General features: G+C 42.8%; 1 pseudogene; it reads left to right on the top strand.

Annotated features, from left to right (window-relative positions):
• Window positions 1-12,188: 12,188 nt before the first annotated feature.
• Window positions 12,189-24,322, top strand: LOC102435394 (annotated as a pseudogene).
• The last annotated feature ends 1,631 nt before the right edge of the window (window positions 24,323-25,953 follow it).

The following is a 25,953-nucleotide window of genomic DNA, read 5'->3' as shown; positions in this document are numbered from 1 at the left end:
CATTTTTACCCACCGTGTCCTCGCCTTTCCCTATTCAAATCACTGCTCATTTTTTTTTTTGCATGGAAACCCCCATAGCATTCAACTGTAAAAAATGACTGATTTACACTGGATGGGGACCTATTTCTGACATTTGTGCAAGTGCATTCTTTTTTTTTAATTGTTAAAAAACATTTTTTATTGATTTCAGAGAGGAGGTGAGAGGGAGAGAAACATCAATGATGAGAGAGAATCATTGATTGGCTGCCTCCTGCACGCTCCACACTGGGGATCGAGCCTGCAACCCGGGCATGTGCCCTGACCGGAAACTGAACCATGACCTCCTGGTTCATAGGTCAATGCTCAACCACTGAGTCACATAGGCTGGGTTGTGAAGGTGCATTCTTATAAACTTATACAAATTCAAGCGGGCGGGGAATGCCATATTCCCGTGCATATGGATGTCCCCAAACTCATCTTCATTCAATTCTTGTGAGCTGTTAGAGAATATTCCCCTACGCAGGGAAAAAAAGAAAACTAAATAGATAAAATAATGAGAATGAAGTTTACAAAACTTTCAGGTTCATGAAATGGTCTATGTTAAGTGTGCTAAACTGAATGCCAGCAACTTCATTCGAGCCCAGCTATTTTGTTGTTCCCAGATTCTTTTTTTTTCCTAAAATACATCAAGAGGCAATGCTAAACCAAGGGCATGTGTGGTAATTTCTGACAGATTAAGTGGTGCCTGGGGTCAAAGCTCAAGGCTCCCTCCGATGCTCTGTCTTCAGCACCAAGACTTGTTGACACCAGTCCTTATTGGACCCCTGATCAATTCAATGAGAAGCTCTGGAGGAGGGAGGGCCCAGACACTGGTAGTTGTTTCTTTTTCAAACTCTCCAGATTCTAACATACAGCCAGCCAGATCGGAGAATTACTGCGGTCCATCCTGCCCTGCACCATGGGCCATAAGAGGAAGGCAGCATTACCTAAGTTGTGATAGCCACAAGTTGTGAATATTATCCATGGGACCTGCTTAATTCTTAAATGCACTGATCAAAGGACAGGGTGGAATGCTCACTTTCACTGAAGCAAAGCATAAAACAGGTTGAACACTAACACATTTCACCAAAGTCATGCTTCTTCCAAAGAAAGAGGAAGAGGAAACAAAAGAAAGATAATGTGGAAGAGAATGACAGCGGCAGGCAAGGCAACCAACCAGGCTGCTCATTGGGGTCACACTGGAAGTTCTCGGGGCTCATCCCAAGGTACAAACATTTTGACATGGGGATCTGGAAAGGCTCTGATATAGGCTGCTTACCCAAGAGCATGGGCCCTGATCTATCTGAGATCATGTGTCTTAAGAGACCAACCAGCACAGCCTCCTACAAAGGAGTTTATTTATGTGCATGTTGATGCACTTTTTGAATAAAGGAGGGAAAGTTTCGTGCCCCAGGGCCGGAGGTAGGAATAAGAGGTGGGAGCGGAAATGGAGAACGTCCTGGTATTAGTTCTCCAACTGGCCCTAGGGGACAGAGCCTGACTTTCAATCAAGAGAAAAAGTGCAAGGAAAACTGGAAGGACCATTTTAATTCAAGATTCTGTGAGGCATGACTTGGGGGTCTCTGTACTCCATAAAGCACGCTCACGCCTCCCAAGGATGAGTGCCTCTGTGAGCATCAAAATAGTCCCCGTGGCGTTCCCACAAGAGGTAACACATAACAACCCGAAGTACCACCAAGCAGTCAGGAGCAAAAGCCATCAACAAGGGCAACTTCGAGTGTGAGAGAAACGATATGACTTATACTCCATGTTGATCTGCAAGCACCTGCGGGCCTCCCAATAACTAACAGAAATGCTTTTGGGGAGGACGGGGCTTTACGGAGTCTGGAAGTCCTATGTGAGCTAGGAAATCTGGACTCCCATTGTTAATACAATTCCATCTGTATCCACTAGTGAGGCCGAGAGGCATTTATGTCACAGTAATTTATTGTCTGATATCAAAAAGAAAATAGACCTGCCAAACATGTAAGTATCCTCTTAAATTTTCACCTCTTTTTTGGTAAATTAATAGACTTGTGAATAAAAGCAAGCTGCATAGCAAGGGAGGTCATATTGTAAATTACTCAGGAATCAAATAATTTTGACTGTGTATCTTAAGGAAATAGTTCTTCTCTTTCACCATAATGCCTATTGGAAACTTCTGAATCGATTGCTGAATAAATCACAAAATCTTCCCCCCACTAAAGCCCATTAGCAAAAAAGATCATAGAATCAGACCAGATGAGAAGAAAAAGATCTTCGGTGGGGGAGGTAAACGCCACTATTCTACTGTCACATTCTTGAGCTCATTCTCACCATTCAAGAAAACTAAACTCTGTAAAACTAGGACTCACAGGATAAGGGGTGAAAAACACCCAAGAGCCCAGCCTGCGTGGTTCAGTGGTTGAGTATTGACCTATGAACCAGGAGGTCACGGTTTGATTCTCAGTCAGGGCACATGCCCAAGTTGCAGATTCAATCCCCAGTAGGGGGCGTGCAGGAGGCAGCCAATTAATGACTCTCATCATTGATATTTCTCTCTCTCTCCCCCTTTCCCTTTCTCTCTGAAATCAGCACAAATGTTTTTTTAAAATGTGGCCTCACCGAGTGAATCTTAAGGAACTAATCAGCTCATAAAAATGCTGGTTAGGGAGCAAATTCCAGGTGAGTCTGCAGGTTAGGGAGCAAATTCCAGGTGAGCCTGACTCTCAAGGTCTCCGTTTAATAACTTCCACTAAAGACAACTTTGACAAACTCATACTTGTGGTGTTCTGAACAGGGCCATCTGTGCCACACTGAAAAAAAAAAGTCAAAATGTTCCACAACTTACTGAAGTTAAAAGGAGCAAAACAGCTTTTTTTTTTCCTACTGAGTTTTCCTTTTACTTTCTCATTTTGAGGACATAGATTTTTTCCAAATTTTTGGCACTTGATCATAGCAGGAAGAAGTGTCCATTTTTTCAAAAAAAATTGCAGTCGTGAAAATATACAAATAAGCAAAGCTTTACTCTAACATTATGTGTGGGGGTCCAGACCATAGCACCACCTTACAGGCAAAACTACTTTATACCTACCTGGTCATTAGCATGCCTTGATACTTAGAATCCTTTGGATGAGGTCCAAGACAGAATTCCATACCCATTTCTATTTTAATATGCAGGGCATTAGCGAAGTGACCATGTTTCCGAAAACAAAAATAAGAGCCACCCAGGGGCTCTACTTTCTGAATTAAATCATATTTAATAACCCCCCTATATCATTTGTATAGGCCAAACATTGTTGCTATCCCATTGAGATCAAGAGGGAATAGAGCCGAAAGCGGTTTGGCTCAGTGGATAGAGCGTCGGCCTGTAGACTGGAAGGTCCTGGGTTCGATTCCGGTCAGGGGCATGTAGCTTGGTTGCGGGCACATCCCCAGTGGGGAGTGTGCGGGAGGCAGCTGATCGATGTTTCTCTCTCATCAATGTTTCTGGCTCTCTATCTCTCTTCCTTCCTCTCTGTAAAAAATCAATAAAATATATTTTTTTTTTAAAAAAAGAGGGAATAGAAAGTTGTAGTGCAGTTTATTAGCTGGGTTTATGCTCAAAATACTGATACGGGGCTCTTGTACCCAGGATGGAGGGAACTGTTGTGGCTCAAGGTCCAAAAAGGGCCTCTCTCTGCCTCAAATCCAAACGAGACAAGAAAAAAAAAAGAGATGGCCTGGCCTGAAATGCTCTGTACAAGAGGGCCAGGCTCTGACCCAGGTAAGGAGAAAGCTGCCCCCGCTTTGTGTCTGACTTCTTAATAAAAGGGCTTCAAAAGATGGGATGCATGAAAAATCCTGGTCAATCTGCCTATAAAAACAATGGGTGTGTTGCCCTGTGGTCCCACGTTCCCACTGGAGGGTCTAGACAAGTCAAGCATGTGCTCGTCGTAGGGTTTCCATTACTAACAGTGCTATCACTAAGGGGAAATGAGAATGCTGGTGTGGGAAATCTGCCACATTGAGCTGACAGACGGCCAAAGGTGCTGAAGAAACAGATCTAGGCATCAGGGTTCAAATCCTGAGTTTCCCACTTACCAACTTGGTGACTTTGCCAAGTTCTCTCTCTTGAGCCTCAATTTCATCATCTGTACAATGAAGCTGATAAAAAGGACCTGCATCTTTTGGGTTAAATGAGTTAAAGCACTTAACGAATAGACCAATGCCTGGTACATAACCAAGAGTCTCAACTTAAACTGTTATTATTTACAACTTTTTCCAGGGGTTTGAATTATTGTCTTTAAAGCCAGAAATGGATTACAGATTAAAAACAGGGCATTTTAAAAATCAGTGATGGTGCTGATGAGATTGATTAGGCTGGAGATGAAACAACACAGAATAGCATATTGGAATCAAATGAATCTTTCTCTAGCAATTGCAGTACTGAAAATAATGTACCCCAAATGCTCTCACGATGTCATTTAAAGACAATAAAATGGTGGCTGACTTTGTTATATACAGTAAGCTTTTATCATGTCAAAACAGTGCACAAGTCATCAGCAGAGTTGAAACAGTGAAATTTTTAAAAAGTAGTTCTGCGGTCGTTGGCAAGTTATAACATCATATTGAAACAACACATGCACACCGTGAGCATAAAAATAAGGCTCTTGGTTCTTTCAGCATAAATTAAAATATTTAATGTTATTTTTTAAATTATGCAAACAAAATTTAAATCTGCTTATATAAATACACATAGGATATTTCAAAGCAAGATGCCACAATGCACATAGAGAAAAGCTTACTAAAAGAAGTAGACAATTTGATACAAAAATGGCCAAAGAGTTCAACAGACACTTCACAAAAGAGGATATCCAAATGGGTGTATAATAAATATAGCGGACGGAGTCCCACCTAGTCATCAGGGGAATGTAAATTAAAACTGTAATTCCATATTGCTACACATCCACAGAATAGCTAAAATGAAAAAGACAATACCAAGTGTTGACAAAAGTCTCCTACATTTCTGGTGGGGGAGGGGGGAGAGTAAATTGGTTCAAACATTTTGGAAAACTCTTTGTCAATATCTACTGCAGTCGAACATAACAACTGTCTATGAGGCAGCAATTCCATGTCTATTTATATACCCAACTGAAATGCATACAAATGCCCACTGAAAAGCATGTACAATTATGTTTATACAGCACTATTCATAGCTGCCAAAAATAGGAGAGCAGGGATAAGAGTACTGTGGTATGCTCACACAATGGGGCATGATTCAATCAGGAGAAATGAACTATAATTACATAAACCACCTGATGGATCTCATGAACATAATGTTGAGTAAAAGGATCCAGCCACAGAAGATCATGTACTGTATGATTCCATTTACATAACGTTTAAAAGCAGACACATCTCATAGTTGTTGTTAGAAGTCCCAGAATAGTGGTTACTCCCTGGAAACAGAGAGTGAGGCAGCACAAACAGTATCATGGGTTCTGGTTCACTGGTTTGTTAACTTTATGAAAATCCATTAAGCTTTCTGGTTATGATTTCTGCACTTTCCCATACATCTGGCATATTTCAGTTTTTAAAGTTCACATTTTTATAAAAAGTGCTTAGTAAAACCTGATCTACTGATATTACAACATAGATGGAAGTTCCATGATGGGAAGCGGCATTTGTCTCTTTTATTCATTGATGTGCTATAAGCACCTAGAATAGCACCTGATACATAGTAGGCACTCAACAGATATTTACTGAATGAATGGTATATAAGTCCACTGCTCCAAACATATAATTTGTACCATTATCTGAAATAACTGGAATAGAATCCAAGAAATTACATATCTGATGAATCTGTTCAAAGGCTGTTATGTGAAATCTACAATTCACCTGCCTAAGAATATAGATTTGTGTCTTTCTCCTCTTTGCCTATTTTTATATATGTTCTTCCAGGTAACTATTAAGAAGACTTTTAGTATATAAACCACTTATCACTTATTCAATAGGAATATAAGTCTCTTTAAGTAGGTTGATGTCTTAGTTTATTACCAAAATGTTAGTAATAAAGTAGTGAGCTCTTTACTGAATAAACTGGGCAAATGTGGGCTTTGATCAATGCCGGTGCCATAACGTTTTCAATGACAATAGTTCTTATTCTATTTATGTAAGTTCTAACCATTAACAAGATGTCAGCATCTTTCAAAATAGAGTTGAATAATGCCATACAAACTGTCAATTTTATTACAGAGCAGACTTTAAATTACAGACTTTACAGAGGTGTTTTATAATTACATGGGCAGCAAGTATCATAATTTCCTTCTTTATATTGAAGGCCAATAACTGTCTCACGACAAGGAGCAAGTACCAATTTTTCCCAAATAAAACAAGAAATCGGCATTTTTATGAAGGAATCTGATTCAGAGACAGATTTCCATTTCACCCTCCTTCCTTTAATAATGGAACACCTGATTTTTGGCTGGATACATTACCTCCTAGCTGAAGACTACATTTCCCGGCCTCCCTTGCAGCCAGGTATGACCAAGTTCTGGCAAATGGGGTGTCAGTGAAAATGTTATGTGCCTCTTCTGGGCCATGCCTATAAAAAGAATGGGTGTGTTGCCCTATGGTACCACATTCCCACTGGCTGATGGTTGTGGACTCATAACCACCTCAAACCATGGCTAGAAAGCCATGTTGATGCTGGCAGAGCAACAAGACAGAACGTGCCTGGAGCTATGAATGACCTTGTGGCACAGAGCTACCCTTTCAGACCTTGACTGCCTTTCCACTGGAACATTATGTGAAAGAGAAATAAACTTCTATATTGTGTAAGTCAGTGTTGTGGGGTCTTTTTGTTACAAAAGCATACAATAAACATTAATGGATAAAAACTCCACTAAAATATCCCTGAAAAAGCATATAATACATTTACTTATATAGCTTTCTCATTTCTCCACTCTCTGAATGTGGCAGGCAGAATAATGGCCCCTCAAATTTTTTGGGAATCTCTTCTGCATGGCAGAAGAGACATTGCAGATGTGATTAAGTTAAGGATCTTGAGATGAGATGAACCTGGATTACTCAGGTGGACCCAATGTAATCACAAGGGCCCCTCTAAGAGGGAGGCAGGAAGATCAGAGTCAGTGGTGATATGATGACAGAACCAGAGGTTTGAGAAACACACTTCAAAGATGGAGGAAGCAGCCACGAGAAAAGGAAAGGGAGCCTCTAGTCTAGAAGCTAGGAAAGGCAAGGAGACTGATTCTCCTTTAGAACCTACAGAAGGAATTCAGCCCTGCTGACACCTAAATTTTATCCCCCTAAGACTCATGTCAGACTTCTGATGTCCAGAACTGTAATAACTCTGTGGTACTTAGTTGCTGCAGCAATAGAAAACAAATACACTGAACATGGTTCAGCCACATGGATCTTTCAGTTTATCAAACACACCAAGCTCTTCCGTGCCTTAGAACCACTATCCATGCTATTCCCACTGTCTGCAATTGTCTAGAATAATTTAACTTCTTCCAAATGGCGAATTCCTTCTTGCCATCTGGGTTCATCGTAAAAGTCACCTTCCCTGCCCACTAATCTAAAGCAGTCACCCTTATTCTCTCTTACAGTACTGTTCTTTTCCATCATAAAGCCCCATTTTTTGCAATTATTTACCTAATTGTTTACTTATTTATTATTCATCAACTCGACTAAATTGTGAGTTCCATGAGGCTGAGAATCATATCTATTGTCTTCATTATTTGTGAATTGTGGACCTGGCATGAATATCCCATAAGCATTGTGGGGTTTTTGGTTATTGTTTTATTTTTTACTAAGTGGCCCAGTGCACAAAATTCCTGCACATTAAAAGGGAATTAATTAGAGGAAATATTTTAATATTGCTATTTGCCCTTTCTCTATAATAGAAGTGTGAGAGATGAAAGGAAATTAGTAAAATGTATATGAAAATAATTTATAAATTTATTAATAAACAGGAAAAGAATATAACAGATACATGACATAAAAACAACAAAAATATGATATGAAAACAACAAAAACATGATATAAAAACAAAAACATAATATAAAAACAACAGTGATGCAAACAATGACTGATAAAGTGATTAAACTTATTCTAATATCTCCCTGCACATCACATTCAGAGTGAAAACACTTTCAGAGTGCTTGACTAACTTCCCTTGTGATGAAGTATTTAGAACTTTAACATCACATGCTCTTTGAACTTGAGAGAAAGCAACATATAACTAACTGACCATGTGCGAAAATGGGTTCAGGTAGGAATATGCCTACTCTGTCTAGAGTTTGTCCTTGTGATTTATTAATAGTCATCGCAAATGCTAGCATCACGGGAAACTGTCGTCGAATTAATTTAAATGGGAGCCCAGTGTCAGATGGGGACAAATCAATTCTTAGCATCAGAACAACCTCTCCCTCTACAGATCCTGTTTAATACTTCAGCTTTGATAATGTTAGGTCGCAATCTTTTGTTAATAAATCTGGTACCATTACAAAGACCCCATTTACTATTAAGATTTCTCAGTAGCATGATGATTGCACCCATTTTCAATATTAATTTATGACACAGCATTCCCGAAGGAGTAATACTATTAAGAAATTCGATGGCAAAATTTTCCTTTTCAGCATCATCTGTTGAATCAATGGAATCATCACTCAAACATGTGTGAAAATCTCCATCGAATATATCAAAAATTTCTTCATTTAATTTTTGAATGTGCTCATTTTCTGGACGAAGAATTGCATGTTTAGATATATTTTTAATATTATCTATAGATATACTATTTCCAAAGGTAGCTTCAATAGTAGATCCATTACAAATCATTTCACAGGGGATTTCAATAATATCCATTCCTAAATGAAAACTGCTATCAAGTTTGCCATCTCCAAGTTTTACTAACCATGCACTATAAGCAGAATCCTTTGATCTCATATTTGTTGTAAGAGACAACTTTCTGGAACATCCCCAAACATTACAGTACTTTAAACTTGTTTGTACTATGGCCGATCGCATAGCATGCGGTACAATACTGAGACATTGTTGAAAATCCCCTCCAAGAAGAACTTTCCCACTAAATACAACAATCAGACTCATAATTTCTCTTAGTAATCTGTCTATGGTGTTTATGGCATGACTGGATGCCATGGTGCATTCATCAATAATGAGAAGTTGGGCCTTTTTAATAGTTTTAGCAACTTGTTTATATCGAGTCTAGAAATTGAAGTTTCATTTAATGGAATTGGTAATTTATATTGGGAATGAAAGGTCCTTCCACCTGGAAGTAAATTTGCAGCAATTCCTGTAGACGTTGTGGGTAAAACAGTACCACCACAACCTCTAATATAATGTATTAAAACTTTATACAGATATGCAGGTGAATAGGATTCCTAGCTGGCAGGTCCCTGACAGCAAGCTGGCCACCTGTTGATTCTGTGAGGAATGGGGCTCCCTCCTCCCTCCTGTCAGGGTCTGGTTTGAAGGCTGGCCATGCCCCCTGTTGGGCCAGACCCAGAGTTCTACCACGCCGTGGCCTCCGCCTCAGCAACCCAGGAGTGACTGCTGCTGGGCACTCCTGGTGCTCCAAGGGCGGGTTCTCCTCTAAGGCCTCACGGGAAACAGCTCAGGGAGGGCGCAGTCCTTGGCAAGATGACCCAGGACTCAGTGCATCCACACTCCAAGGGCCGGTTCCTGCCTTAAACCTCGCCCTTGTGGGAAACAGCTCAGGGAGGGCGCAGCCCTTGGTTAGGCGACCCAGGACTCAGTGCATCCACACTCCAAGGGCCGGTTCCTGCCTTAAACCTCGCCATTACTGGAAACAGCTCGGGGAGGGCACAGCAGTTGCTAAGGTGACACCTGTAGGACTGACTTCCTTCAGGTTGGTCGAGCCTCAGACATAACGGGCGAACACCCAGGGTTTTTATATAAATAGATGTTTTTCCACTACCACCTGGACCATCCAAGAAAAAGCATTTGGGGTGTACAGTTTGATCTTCGATGGCTTAAGTTATTCTTTCTACAACACCAAAGTCCTATGTCATCCCCAGGACTAATCCCTCCTATGGCTGCCTTACCCAGACCACAGGCCTCCTGGCCAGGGCTCTGCCCTCTACTCAGCCTCACCTCCCTGCTCATCCAAGATTGACTCCACCCCCACTAGCCCCCTGCTGGTCCCTTAGCCTATGTCATTCTCACTCACCCTCTCACAATCAGGGACTTGAACCAGACCCCGGCACAGGCGTGCCGAGAGACGTCTGCTGCAGCCCTGGCCCCACTGTGGACCCCCCTGCTCTTCGATCATCCAGCCAGTCGTGACAGCCCTAGGCTATTATTAGTATAGATTTTAATGATTTCAGAGAGAGGAATGGAGAGAGAGAGAGAGAGAGAGAGAGAGAGAGAGAGAGAGAGAGAGAAACATCAATGATGAGAGAATCATTGATTGACTGCCTTCTGCACGCCCCCTACTGGGGATCAAGCCTGCAACCCCGGCATGTGCCCTGACTGGGAATCAAACCCTGACCTCCTGGTTTGATGCTCAACCTTTGAGCCACACTGGCCAGGTTGTTCTTGTTTGTTTTTTAATTTTTATTGAATTTATAGGCATGACATTGGTTAATAAAATTTATATAGCTTTCAAGTGTACTATTCTATATGTGATCTGTATATTGTATTGTGTGTTTACCACCCAAAGTCCAATATTTATTAAATGGATATTTAATAAGTCCAGCAAATTAGGTTAGCAATACAGTTACACTATTACCAAGTTAAAAAACTGAAAATAAATGTCAACTGAAACAAAATATAGACTCTTCAACAAGAACAAAACTACTTCATTGTTTTGAAAGTTTGAGAACATCTTAGAACAAAAGGACATTGAAAGGTCAAAGACTCCTTTGAACAATATCAGAAATTGTGCCATCAGATAGATTATAACTGGCTAGAAACTCACTAACTGTCCAAGTTGTACACTTAGTGGTTAAAAAGAACAGCTTCTCAGGTATTGCTAATAATTAACTTTGGAACTAAGTGTCTCAAAATTCCTCTTACATGACTCTAGATGAGCTGACATTCAGATGAGTCATAAGATTCTATGGCAAGATATTACAAACTATTGAAAGTATTTATCTATGTAAGATTTTGTTAATGCTAAATAACCAAAGCAAAATACTAAAGTAAACTGTAAAAATACACAAGTACTGAGACCATTATCTCAGAAATCTGCACCCTCATGTCCATAGCAGCATTCATTATTCACAAAGTCCAAAGGAGGAAGAAACCCAAGTGTCCATTAAGAGATGAATGAACAAACAAAATGTGGTCTGTACATACAATGAAATATTATTCAGCCTTAAAAAGGAAGGAGACTCTGACACATCCTGCAATAAGAATGAACCCTGAGACACTGTTCAGTTAAATAAGCCAGTTATAAAAAGACAAATAACCAGCATGGACAGTGTGGCTCAGTGGTTGAGTTTCAACCTATGAACTAGGAGGTCAGTTTGATTCTCGGTCAGGGCACATGCCTGGGTTGCAGGCTCGATCCCCAGTGTGGGGAGTACAGGAGGCAGCCGATTGATGATTCTCATATTTGATGTTTCTATCTCTTTCTTCCTCCCCCTTCCTCTCTGAAATCCTATATAATAAAAAGCTAATATGCTCATTAGACAGAACAGCAGAACGACCGTCCAGACAACCTTCTGATGAAGCTGGGGCTGCGAGGGCCAGCTGAGGCTGTGAGGGGCTGTGAGGGCAGAGCCCCTTGCACAAATTTTGTGCATCGGGCCTCTAGTCAATAATAAAATATATTTTTAAAAGACAAGTAACCATATGATTCCACCTATGTGAGGTAGATCAAAATATAAAGAGATGGTCTCTGTTATTTTTGTAGCTTCCAAATGACTATGTATTATCTTTATCATTGGTAAGAAGAATACTATTAAATAAGAAAGATTTGCCCAATCATAATGAGCACCCCCCCCCCAAGGACCCAGATTGTGATCTCTAAATACCATTTCCCACTAAAAGGAACAAGGACTTTTTGGAGAAATAGCAAGGTCAGGCGATATATAAGAAAAGCCTGCATCATCTTTTTATGTCAGGAAGCAAAGAAACTATAATAATCCTGGCATTGTGTCAAAGCAACCAGGGCACCAACTTGAAGAATCTTGTAGAGCAAAATGGTGGATCATGTACAGAGCCTGGTGCAGCTAGAGAATCTGTGCAAGCAGCCGCATGAAACCACAGATACAACCACTCCACTCCAGGTAGAGAAAGGCTTGGCTGAATTCACCAACAGCCCTGATTTCCTGAACAAGTGTGAGCTACTCCTCAAAAGAGGGAGTTGATCATATTCCCAGTTATTGGCAGCTATAAGCCTCACAAAGTTTGTATCACGCAGAAACAATCCTCCACCAGTGGAACAACAAATAGATTTTGAAACTATGTGCTCAACTAACTACCTTCCCTCTCGGCCAAAGTTGGCTACTTTAAAAAATTTTTTTTCAATGTATTTTATTGGTTTCTTACAGAGAGGAAGGGAGAGAGATAGAGAGTTAGAAACATCGATGAGAGAGAAACATCGATCAGCTGCCTCCTGCACACCTCCTACCGGGGATGCGCCCGCATCCCAGGTACATGCCCTTGACTGGAATCGAACCTGGGACCTTTTAGTCCACAGGCCGACGCTCTATCCACTGAGCCAAACCGGTTAGGGCCAAAGTTGGTTACTTTAGTGACACAAGCAATTATCTTACCGAACAGACAAACATGTACATTGACCATCCCTCTGCAACGCTCACCAGCCAATCAGGAGAGTATGCAAATTAACCCAACAAAGATGGCGGTTAATTTGCATACATAGGCACAAAGCAGCAGAGCGAAGACTGAAGGCCCCGGCTGGAGTGAGCCTGGGTCCCGGGTGCCGTAGGAAAACCGGTGCTGGCAGCCAGGGGAAGAAAAGGCCTATTGCACAAATCTCTTCGTGCAACGGGCCTCTAGTCTGTAATAATAAAAGGGTAAAATGCTAATTAGACCAGACATCCTCTGGACATCATTCCGGATGTCCTCCCTGATGAAGCCAGGGCCGGAGGGAAGCCAGCCTGGGTCATGGGTGCCTGCTGGCAGCTGGAGGAGGGAAGCAGCCCGGGTACCGGGTGCCTGCCAGCAGCCGGAGGAGGAAAGCCCAGGTCCCAGATGCCAGAGGGAAGCCGGTGCCGGCAGCCAGGGGAAGGAAGGCCTATTCATGCAGGAATTTTCATGCACCGGGCCTGTAGTCTATATATATAAAAGCCTAAGCAACTACCCGACTGTTTGACCATTTGCCCAGTAGCTATGACGTGCAATGACCACCAGGGAGCAGACGCTCTGACCAGTAGAGGAGGGAGCCCGATTCCTCACAGAATCGGCCATGGGTTAGGTTGCTGCTGGGGCACTGTGGGCCCCGAATCTGCTTCACCCACACCCCAGACCCATCATGGGATGTCAGAGGCCCAATGCACAAATGCATGCACCGGTGGGGTCCCTCAGCCTGGCTTGTGCCCTCTCGCAATCTGGGACCCCTCAGAATGTCAGAGAGCCAGTTTCAGCCCAATCCCCCCAGGCCAGGCTGAGGGACCCCACTGGTGCACGAATCTGTGCACCAGGCCAGTTTCGGCCTGATCCCCACAGCCCAGGCAGAGGGTCCCCACCTCTAGTCTGTGGGGAGCCGATATAGGATTAAGCCTCGGACTGACCTGTTGGCAAAGTCACAAACAAGTCCCAGCTTAGAGGGCACAGTCCTCTTAGCATAATTAGGCTTGACCTCATAACGCTCCCCAGATCTTATTTGGGAAGCTAATGGGCTGAGGGAAGTGCAGGAAGTGGCCAAAACAAGTGAAACTCACAAGAACTGTGTAACTATGGTAACCACTACCTTGTTTACCTCTGACTATAAAATAAAGGCTCAGTTTGCCTCAGGATCCCTCTCTGTGGCCTCAGCCAGGCACAGGAAGATCCACGGAGACTAAAGAGAGCTAGAGAGTTCTGAACACTGTCTCCGTGTAAAACATTCTTCGCCGACTCCGTCCACACCTTTGGGAACCCCTGAACCGTTGGGCCTGGACCCTGGCACCCCAATAATTCCAAATTATCTCTTGTCTCTTCTCTTTCATTTGTGTGTGGCTCCTCTTCCAGATCCTAAACCCTGAACCACGCAGGACGTGCAGGGAAGCATTTACAACATCTGGTGCCCGACGGGAAATCTGGAAGTGAAGGCTTTGCCTAGAGCGAAAAAACGAAGTTTCACCATAAAGGTGGGGAAGAATTCACCGTAAAGGTGGGAGATATTTCACCACACGCAAAGCCCACGATCAGCTGCAGAAGTCGCGATCTGTAAGTAGGGAACGTCTTTCTAACCAGGCTTATGGGGCAGAATTTGGCTTAAAAAGAAACTTTATTATAGATTTTTAATTTGCATGCTTAAGAATTTAAAGCTTCAGAAGGTAATCTCTTATAATTTTTGCTTGATGTTATAGAACATAACCCTTGGTTTCTTGAAGAAGGTACATTAGATCTTGAGAGCTTGGCAAAGAGTTACTCAGAACTTGAAAAAAAAAAAAAGCTCAGCAGCAAGAAAAAACTTACCTCAAGAAACTGTTTTTCCATGGGGAACACAATATTGCGTTTGCTAGAGCCTTTTAGAAAGGCTGAGGAGGAGCCTCCTCACCTGGTTCCCTCCACTCCTCCGAGAGGGGAGGGGGAAGAAAAATTGGAGGAATGGCCTTCATGGCCCCCTCCACCTCCATGTCCTAATCCTGAAATGTTTAATTCACAGTTAATAGAATCACTTGTGCAAAAAAGCCAACAGAGAAGGATTGAAGGACATACTGGTGGAAGAAAGGCTTGCTTTTCCTATCATACAGATAGCTGACCCACAGCTCCCGAATCAGATAAGACACCATAAAAAAATTGACTTTAAAATGATAAAGGCCTCATGTGAAAGTATAGTTCAGAACGGTCCAACGGCTCCTTTTACAGAAGAAATTATGAGTAATATTTCTGAAGCATTCTTAGTTCCTTATGGTTGGTATTCTCTAGCTCAGCCGTGGGCAAACTATGGCCCACGGGCCGGATCCGGCCCATTCGACTGTTCTATCCGGCCCGCGGAGCCGAAAGAGTGGAGGGTTCTCTTGCTCTCCCCTCCGCACCTTCACCAGCAACAGTGTTAACATGGCAACGTCGGGAAACACAGCCGCAGCTCCTTCTTCTGAGGTGGGCGGATTTATATCCGCCCATTCAGTAGAAGGAACACCTCTCAATCTTCCAGAGGCTCCTTGTAATGCCCGCAGACGCGTCTCCCGACATCACCCTGGGAATGCGTAGACACGTTATCGTGGTGATGTAGGGAGACACGCCCCTGGAGAGCACAGTATCAGAGCCTTTCTGAGGTAAGATTAAGAGCTCTACTCAAACACAATTTTTTCCTGTTCCCACATTCTGTACATCACAATGACTTGTTAATAAAACAACAAAGACTTTCAGCTTTTAGGGCTTGTATCCACTGCAGTTTTTTTTTCCCCCACTGTGGACACGCGCAGCAGGGAAAAAGACACACAGAGGACATGTCACACTAGCCATGCTGCGGCTGCATTTTTTTGCTGATACGGATGCGGCATCAGTAACGCTACCGTGATCACTAACCGCATGTGTTAGTGGCAAAACAAATGCATTTTGCGCTGCGTTTGCTTCTCCCCCTTGCGCCTGTAAAAATGCGTGCTACAGGGCATTTGTGTTAACATGAACCACTGCACATTAGCATCAACGCAAACATGATGGAAACCTGTGTACCCTGCATTAACCCTAGCTGCACTGCATTGCAGTACTGCACCACACCACAACGGCAGCACGGCTAGTGTAAACGAACCCTAATTCAGTGGGTTGAACAAAAAGATTGTATAGAAATGTGATGAACTAAAGATTTTATTACAAAATCGCTTAATTTCAGGTTTTCAGAAGTAATTGAACAAATGAAAAACTGAAAATCAAATGTTCATATCTAATACTTGGATGAAACCCTTTCCTGGTAATGACAGCCTGAAGTCTTCTACTTATGGACATCACCAGATGCTGGGTTTTCTCCTTTGTAATGCTCTGCCAGGCTGTCACAGTAGGGGTATATATATAAATATCCTGCCATTTCCAGCTTTTAATAAGAAAAACTGTTGCAATGGGCATTTAAAAGTGGCACTTGGTTGTTTTTATAGCCATTCTAAATCGAGATTCCATAAATATGGGCAGCCGTTAGTTAGATCAAGACACAGGGTATGTCCAACCGCAGGGAAACAGCCAGAGGGGCTACCCCCAGCCCCGTCATTAAAAGGGGAAATCTGCCCTGTTGAGCCCACAGTGGACTCTCTGATCTGGGCCACTCCAGGGAGCGCAGGCCTAGATCTTAACAGTACTATAGCGGTCACTTTGACCCCTGATATGATTCGGCAAGCTATTCCTACAGGAACTTGGGGACCTGTGCCACCGGGAACTTTAGGATTAATTTTAGGGAGGAGTGGAAACACTCTGAAAGGATTAACTGTTTTGCCTGGGGTCATAGATTCAGACTATGAGGGAGAGATTAAAGTTATATTAGAATGTAATCATATTATGCAAATTACTCCAGGACAAATAATTGCTCAGATATGACTTTTACCTTATGTTCAGCAAGGCAAGGCTATAAACAGGAAAAGAGGGGCACAAGGGTTTGGAAGCTCAGACATCTATTGGATACAGGAAATTAGCAAAACTCGTCCTATGACTAATTAGAGACTAGAAGGAAAAATGTTTAAGGGCTTAGTAGACACTGGGGCAGATATCAGCGTTACCAGCAAAGAATTCTGGCCTCCATGTTGGTCCGTGGTAGAAGCTATGGACTCAATTAGGGGGGTAGGAGTTCCTGATAACACACAACGTAGTGCTGCAGTCTTAAGGTGGCAAGATGAGGAAGGACAGACAGGATGGTTTCAGCCCTACGTTGTCTCTGGAATTACAGTCAATTTATGGGGCCGGGATGTCTTAGAAGGTTTACAAGCTTGTATTATTATTGGCAGAGGACAACAGTTTATAACTCACATGGGATATCAGACTGGTCAAGGCATAAAACCCATCCAAGCCAAGGAAATCCAGTAAGACGAGGATTAGGATATCAACCTTTTTAGGAATGGTCACTGGTCAATCTCCTTGCCCCCATGCTGATCCTATACAATGGAAAGACGATAAACCTATATGGGTGGATCAGTGGCCATTAACAAAGGAGAAATTAGGTCATATGCATGAATTGATATAGGAACAAATAGGAGCTGGTCACACAGAGCCTTCCAATAGCCCTTGGAATACGCCTATATTTATTATACCTAAGAAGGTGGCAGGAAAATGGAGATTGTTACATGATCTTAGAGCGGTTAACGCTACTATGCATAACATGGGAGCTTTACAGCCTGGACTCCCTGCGCCTTTGCAAATCCCCCTAGATTAGTCTCTTATAGTAGTAGATCTACAAGATTGTTTTTTCACCATTCCCTTGGCACCTCAAGATAAACAAACATTTGCCTTTTCAGTGCCATCTATTAATAATATAGAAACCATGAGAAGATATCAGTGGAAGGTTTTGAGTCAAGGAATGGCCAATAGCCCCACCTTGTGCCAAAAATATGTGGCTCAAGCTGTTCAGCCTTTAAGGGACAGATATTCCCGATGTTACATTATTCAATACATGGATGACTTGCATTGCTAGATTAGCAAGTCCACGGGAAGAGCAGACTTTGGAAATGTTTTTCCAATTAGAAAAGAAGCTCCCTAAATGGGGCTTAAAAATTGCTCCAGAAAAGGTACAGAAAGAGACACCTTTTAAATATCTGGGAACCATAATCGAAAACCAATGCATTAGGCAGCAAAAGGTGGAACTACGAAAAGATTGCCTTAAAACTTTAAACGACTTTCAGAAATTATTAGGGGACATTAACTGGTTAAGACCTTACCTGAAAAATCTCTACGGGAGAAATGACAAATTTATATAATACACTTAGGGGTGACTCTAACCTTTCCTCACCCAGAACACTAACAGATGACGCCAGAAAGGAGTTGCTAAGAATTGAGCAGGCGATATCCTCAGCCCAAGTAGCACGGGTACAGCCTGAATTGCCTTTATTGGGACAGATTAACCACACTGCAAATAGTCCCATTGGAGTCATCTTCCAAAATAAAGACTCTCCCGCTATTATTGAATGGGTCCACCTAGGCCATCAGTCCTCTAAAACTGTTGTTACTTATGTAGAACTGATGGCTCAATTGATATCTCAGCTTAGAAAGCGTTGCAGGCAGCTTAGAGGAGAAGAACTAAAATGCATCTATCTTCCCCTCACTGGGAAGCAATTAGAAATGTTATTTCAGACTGATATGAATTGGCAAATTGGACTAAGTGGATACTCAGGGGAACTTAGTTCTCACTTATTAAAAAACAAATTACTACAATTTTTATAGTATGGTATTATTATACCAAAAAGTACTTGGCAGGAACCTACCCCTGGAGCATTAACCGTTTTTACTGACGGAATATCTAATGGGAAAGCCGCCTATCATACAATGAATTCTGACCGAGTCATACTGACCAGTCATACTGCTGTGCAAGGAATTGAATTAGAAGCTATTAAGGCTGCATTGCTAGATTTCCAAGAGCCTGTTAACATAATTTCTGATTCCTCTTATGCTTCGGGCCAAGTAAATAGAATTGAAACTGCTCATTTGAAATGGCTCAGTGACCAAAGTTTATTCTTACTATTTAAACAAGTTCAGCTATGGTAACCACTACCTTGTTTACCTCTGACTATAAAATAAAGGCTCAGTTTGCCTCGGGATCTCTCTCTGTGGCCTCAGCCAGGCACAGGAAGATCCACGGACACTAAAGAGAGCTAGAGAGTTCTGAACACTGTCTCAGTGTAAAACATTCTTCGCCGACTCCGTCCACACCTTTGGGAACCCCTGGACCGTTGGGCCTGGACCCCGGCACCCCAATATTTCCAAATTATCTGTCTCTTCTCTTTCATTTGTGTGCGGCTCCTCTTCCAGATCCTGAACCCTGAACCACACAGGACGTGGAGGGAAGCATTTACAACACTAGTCTATATATATAAAAGGCTAAGCGACCAGCCAACCGGCTAGAAGGTATGATGCGCACTGACCATTAGGGGGCAGACGCTCAACACAGGAGCTGCCAGCAACAGCATCGTTGCAGAGTGCCCTCTCGCACTCCCAGACCCCTCAGGGATGTCAGACTGCCGGTTTTGACCCGATCTCCACAGGCCAGGCCAAGGGACCCCACTCACTCTGCAGATACCCTTGGAGCCGCGGCACCACCCCAGGTGCAGCTGGCCAGGGGGAACCACCAGAGGTTGGCTCCAGGGCGTGTCTGGCCCATCTCGCCCATTCCTGCCCCTCCGTCCACCTTCTAATTAACTTCCTTTTAATTTGCACAAATCCGTGCACCAGGGCACTACTTCAGTTATATGTCAGAATAAAAAAACTGGGTTAGTTTGCCTGTCAGAAGGACTGTCTTCAGAAATGTAATCACAGACGTCACAAGGTTTTTACAGGATAATGTTGAATACTGCATCATTGGCGTCACAATTTTATCTCAGCTAGCTGATGAAATTAATCAAGCAGACACCACCCATCATTTAACCAACCACAGAAAAATAGCCTCTTCTTTCTGAGATTCATCGTTATTTGATATCTTCACACTTTCCTGCAATTTACTAAAAACAGGCTTCAGGAAAGAATCTAAACTTGAATGATGAAAGTCAGCATAGTTTGCTCATGCAACTGCTCAAACTCACTCATAACTGCCTGCACTGATTTCATCGGCGCATCTACTGATGAGTCCTCAGATGACCTGTGCACAGTACATATTCCCACCATCTGGAGGATCAGAATTCTGAGATTCTTCAACTCTGCAGCTGTTTTCTTAACTTGTATCATTCCATTCCTCCTTCATTTTCACCTCTGACGTTATCCTGCTTAGTAAGATCACCTAAGTTTGAAGATCCCTGTTTAACAATGCAAAGAGGACTAAGTTTCTCTCTCATCTTATTGATGGTGTCAAACGATCACTGGAAAAATCCAGAGTTTATCAGACCCATACAATAACCATTTTTGCAGATGACTGGCCCAACTGAAGAGTAACTATCAACTAGGAGAATTAGTAAAGGTGTAAAACTACCCTGAGGTCATCCGAGTGATAGCTAACTTCACAGTGACCAGCCTACAGCACTGGGAATTTGCCCCAAATAGTGTACACTATCTCTTGAACCTACGGCAGCGGCCAGCAGCCTCTGTGCCATACGTGAAAACCACAGAGCCCCACATGCTAGAAACTTATACTCCTGAAGTCACCAAAGGCTCTGTTGAATCTGTGCACATCATACTGAGAGATGCACTGGAAGAGCCTCTAGAAAATACAGATCTGGTCCAGCGGAAGTTAAACCAACTGTCTACAATCGGGCGTTGTGAATACAAGAAGACACATGCGCTCCTTGTGCAGTTGTTTGACCAGTAGTCCCAGTCCTATCAGGAGCTGCTGCAGAGTGCCAGCACAAGCCCAATGGGTATTGCAGTGCAGGAGGAAAGACTGACATTGCTGGTTTACATCACTGGTGCAGTGATTGGTGGCTGGGTCTCTTTTGACACCACTGACGGAGCAAGACGCTATGCATGAGCATCTATTGGGTGCTCCAGCTGATGAACCTAACAGATTCTCATTTGGCTCAGGCGGGAAAGGAGAAGCTAGAACTGGCCATGCTGAGATTTTTGAACAGTTTCGTAAGATTTACGTTGGGAAACCAGATAAAAAAAATTCTCTAAGCTGTACTGCCAACTCTTGGAAGTTCTGGTTTGAACGATGAGACCATGGGCCTAAGCAGCATCATAAAAAAAAGTTCACCAACCTAAAGTACTAGAGCCGTTGTGAACCAATCACCTGTAAGATGCTACAGCTTCTCAATGACCTCTCCATTGGATACAGTACTGTAAGGAAACTAGTGAAGCTTAGTGAACAAGCACACGAGCAAGCACTTTTCATTTTTGGGTATTAACAATCAGTACAACCTGACAGATATGCAGTGTCAGACCACCTGCTGCACAGCCTTTGGGCATCTCCTCATGGTGGATTAAGGAAAGGATGAAGATCAGTATGAATAACTGATGCTGCCACTCACACCAGCATTTGAGGAGGTGGCCCAGATGTTTAGGACAAATAGTTTCAATGAACAAGAGGCAAAGCGAACTCTAGTTTGCCTGGTCAGAGTCCTGAGAAGCATAGCTTTCAGTTTCAATGCCAAGACCAGCTTCATGATGCTGTTTTAGTGGATATACTCATCCTATTTGCCAATTCTCCGGTAGGCATTTGAGCTATGGCACCGTGATCCAGCCTGTACCACACCTGTGCTCAAGCTGATGGCTGAATTCGGTCATAATAAATCCCAGCAACTCCCATTTGATGTCTCTTTCCCAGTGGCATCTTACTCTTCAGAGAAACGAGCAAGATGATAACAATGTATGGCAATCGCATGCTGACACTAGGAGAGGTCTCAAAAGATCAGGTCTATACACTGGAGCTCAAGGGCATCCCCATCTGCTTCTCCATGCTGAAGGCTACTCAGTGGGAACAATGTCAACTTTGGGATCTTCTATCTCTATGGAGACAATGCCCTAGACAGCGCTCTCCAGACCTTCATCAAGCTGCTCCTCTCTATTGCCTAAAGTGTTCTCCTGGATTAACCTAAGCTCAGTGAGTCTTACTGTTCACTACTGGAAGGCCTGACACAGGACCACAACTTTATTGCAAGCCTGGAACCTCATATCATCATGTACAGTCTCTCTTCCATATCTGAAGGACTAACTGTACTTGACACCATGGTATGCACAGGCTGCTGGACCACATCATGACATAACCTCTTCAAGCAGCTGTTGCATAGCAACAAAAAGACGACAATGCCCCTGCACCAGGAGAGTGACGGTTATCTGCATATTATGCAGCAACATGCAGAGATGATCCAGCAGATGCTATCAACGGTGCTGAGCATCATCATCCTGGAAGACTGTAGGAACCAGTGGTCTATGTACCATTCCCTACTTGGCTTAATACTTCTTAATGAAAAGTATGTTTCTGACCTAAGGAACAGCATTGGAACAGCCTGACTCCAGAGAAGCAGCAGGCTATGTGGCTGTGTTTCAAAAACCTGATGGACCCAGAGGTGTCTCAGCACTCAATTCGTTGTCACCTCTCCCGGCCCCCCCTCTCTCCTCACCCTCTCCCCAGATTCCACTGGTCCGCACCTTCTCCCTCTCTTCAGCAAAGGTGAGTGTCTGTATCTGAACTGTCCTATGAGCAGGGTTCAGTGAAAACAAAGAAACAAACAAACGCCGGCCGGCCGTGGAAACGCTCCTCACTTACCAGCACTGCATGATCTGGCTGCCCTCTTTAGGCTCAGTCCTCCGTAATCACAGAATCCAAATCTCAAATACCCCGGCGCAGGGAATCCCGCGGAACTCCTTTCCCCAGTCAGGGGCTGTGTCTGTCCCAAGAGACGCGGCTGTCTGCCACGCGGTCTCCCTCCGACCCTCTGGGCTCAGAGGTCTGGCAAACTTTCCTGCCCAGATCCCTGGTTGTTGTTTTTTACCTTTCCAGGGGAGCTCTGCCCTTCCCGGCTGCAAACTGTCTCACCAGCTGAGTGATTTCGTCATTTTGGGGTGGGTGTTATTAGTTTCAGCTGCTTACTCCATTTGCTCCGGGACAAGACCTGGGACACGTCTGCCTATATCACCGCCAAACCATAAAAATTCTAGAAGAATCCAAAGGCAACAAAATCTCAGACATATGCCGAAGCAATTTCTTCACTGATAGAGCTCCTAGGGCACTTGAAACTAAACAGAAATTGAACAAATGGGACTACATCAAAATAAAAAGCTTCTGCACAGCAAAAGAAACCATCAACAAAACAACAAGAAAACCCACTGCGTGGGAAAACATATTTGCCAGTGTCATATCTGATAAGGGCCTAATCTCCAAAATTTATAGGGAACTCATACAACTTAACAAAAAGAAGATAAACAATCCAATCAAAAAATGGGCAAAGGACCTAAATAGACTAATTTCAAAAGAGGACATTCAGAAAGCCATGAGACATATGAAAACATGCTCCAAGTCACTAATCATCCGAGAGATGCAAATCAAAACAACAATGAGGTACCATCTTACACCTGTCAGACTGGCTATCATCAACAAATCAACAAACGACAAGTGCTGGAGAGGATGTGGAGAAAAAGGAACACTCCTGCACTGCTGGTGGGAATGCAGACTGGTGCAGCCACTATGGAAGACAGTATGGAGTTTCCTCAAAAAACTAAAAATGGAACTCCCATTTGACCCATTGATCCCACTTCTAGGAATATATCCCAAGAAACCAGAAACACCAATCAGAAAGGATATATGCACCCAGATGTTCATAGCAGCACAATTCACCATAGCTAAGATCTGGAAACAGCCTAAGTGCCCATCAGTAGATGAATGGATTAGAAAACTGTGGTACATCTACACGATGGAATACTATGCTGCTGTAAAAAAGAAGGAACTCTTACCATTTGCAACGGCATGGATGGAACTGGAGAGCATTATGCTAAGTGAAATAAGCCAGTCAATGAAGGAAAAATACCACATGATCTCACACATTCATGGATAATAGAGGCCATTATAAACCTTTGAACAATAATACAGAGGCAGAACTGCCTCAAACAGATTTTCACACTGCAGCGGGAAGGCCGGGGAGGGTTGGGGGGCAGGAGGGAGGGGGGAAAGAAATCAACTGAAGGACTTGTATGCATGCATATAAGCATAACCAATGGACATAAGACACTGGGGGGTAGGGGAGGCGAGGGGATTGTCAAGGGCGGGGGAAAAAAGGACACATATGTAATACCCTTTGTAATACTTTAAGCAATAAAAAAATTAAAAAAAAACCTGAAGGAAGCCATAAAGCAAAATCTTCTAACGAAAAACAGACAGAATCATCCAGATCTGTCAGCTTCCCATCAAGAAGTCATCACTTTGGTGAAGAATTCCACTGATGGTGTGAATAGCAATAATATGAAACGAAGACACCTTCTTGGACTCTGCCTGCACAGAGCAGCATCCCTTTGGCCTGGCTCATGGGGGCAAACAATTACAAGGGAGAGGGCCCGGCTGATCCTAGTTCCCTCCTCCAGAGGTGTGAAGAAAATGGCAAAGGTCAACTAGCTGTTTCCCCAGGGAATGGGGGTATGAGTGCACTCACTAGTGCACAGAGCACTGCTGGTTCTTGGGGGATGGGGTGGGAAGGGTGGTGTGAGGAGATAGAGACACAAATATGTGAGACTCAAGCTCCGTCTCCTGAGGCCACCCAAAGGGGAAGAAGCCCGTGTCCTGCCATAACCTGCCTTGTAAAAACATGTACATTTTTTCATAACATTTTGAGCAAGGTTTACATTAACTCAAGTTTCAGAGCAATGGTATGAAACTGGAACTCAATTACAAGAAAAAAACCTGAAAACACACACAAATATATTGAGGCTAAATACCATGTTACGAAATAATGAATGGGTCAGCAATAAGATCAAGTCAGATATCAAGTTACCTTGAGACAAATGAAAATGAACACACAAGTCCAAATCTATGGGACACAGTGAAAGCAGTTCTAAGAGGGAAGTGCATAGCATTACAGGCCTAGCTCAAGAAGCAAGAAAACCACTGTTCTCAAAACTGCCTGGTACTCGCACAAGAACAGACATATACTAGGTGTACCAGTTAATAATGTACTTTTTTTTCAGCAGATGGAGTTACACATATGTTGATATATATGCAATTTGATATGTATGCTGTTTTGTTGTATTAACAGCAAGCTTCAAAACCTCATGTCAAATTTGCAGAAGGTGTTAACATCATAGATATTTTTATGCTTAAAAATGTCGAATTTCGTGCCCAAAAAAAGAGTATTTGCAGGAAGTCTTTAATTCATTACTTTATTTAGAAGAAAAGTGCTGCTAAAAGATATCGTATACTTCGGGAAGCTTAAGGTAAACATGCTCCATCTCAAGATACTTGTAAACGCTGGTTAAACACTTTAAAGGTGATGATTTCGATGTGAAAGACAAAGAACCTCCAGGTCACCCGAAAAAGTTTGAAGACCAACAATTACAAGCATTATTGGATGAAGATGCATGTCAAACTCAAAAGCAACTTGCAGAAAGAATAAACGTTTCTCAGCAAACAATTTCCGATCGTTTACAAGCAATGGGAAAGAATTTAAAAGAAGGAAAATGGGTTCCACTCCAAAGACAAATGGAAAACCGAAAAGCCATCAGTAAAATGTTCCTCCAATGGGACAAAAGAAAGTCTTTTTTGCATCCAATTGTGACAGGAGATGAAAAGTGGATTTATTTTGAGAATCCCAAATACACAAAATCATGGGTTGATCCATGTCAACCATCAACAACGACTGCAAGGCCAAATCACGTCAGAAAGAAGACAATGTTCTGCATTTGGTGGGATCAGGAAGGTGTGGTGTATTATGTGCTTCCAAAACCAGGCGAAACCATTAATATTGATCACTACTGACAACAAATAATCCATTTGAACATTTTAATCGTGAAATTGAAGCAAAGCAATCCCTCCTTTGGAAAACTGCTGTTTGAACTACAGTAGGGCCTTGACTTACTGAGTTTAATTCATTCCTTGATGGAGCTTGTAACTCAAATTACTCATATGTCAAATCATTAAAGTGAACGAGCGAGACACCTGATGCTGGGCTGATGGATGTTGTGGCGTTCACTGTGACGTTCGCTGCGCCAACTAGCGGTGGGGTATCTGAAGCTGGCTTGTAACCTGAATTT

The sequence above is a fragment of the Myotis lucifugus genome, unplaced genomic scaffold (assembly GCF_000147115.1).
Source record: "Myotis lucifugus unplaced genomic scaffold, Myoluc2.0 scaffold_20, whole genome shotgun sequence".
Taxonomy (NCBI): domain Eukaryota; kingdom Metazoa; phylum Chordata; class Mammalia; order Chiroptera; family Vespertilionidae; genus Myotis; species Myotis lucifugus.
The sequence above is the reverse complement of the archived record's forward strand: the minus strand, read 5'-3'. Positions and strand labels throughout refer to the sequence as shown.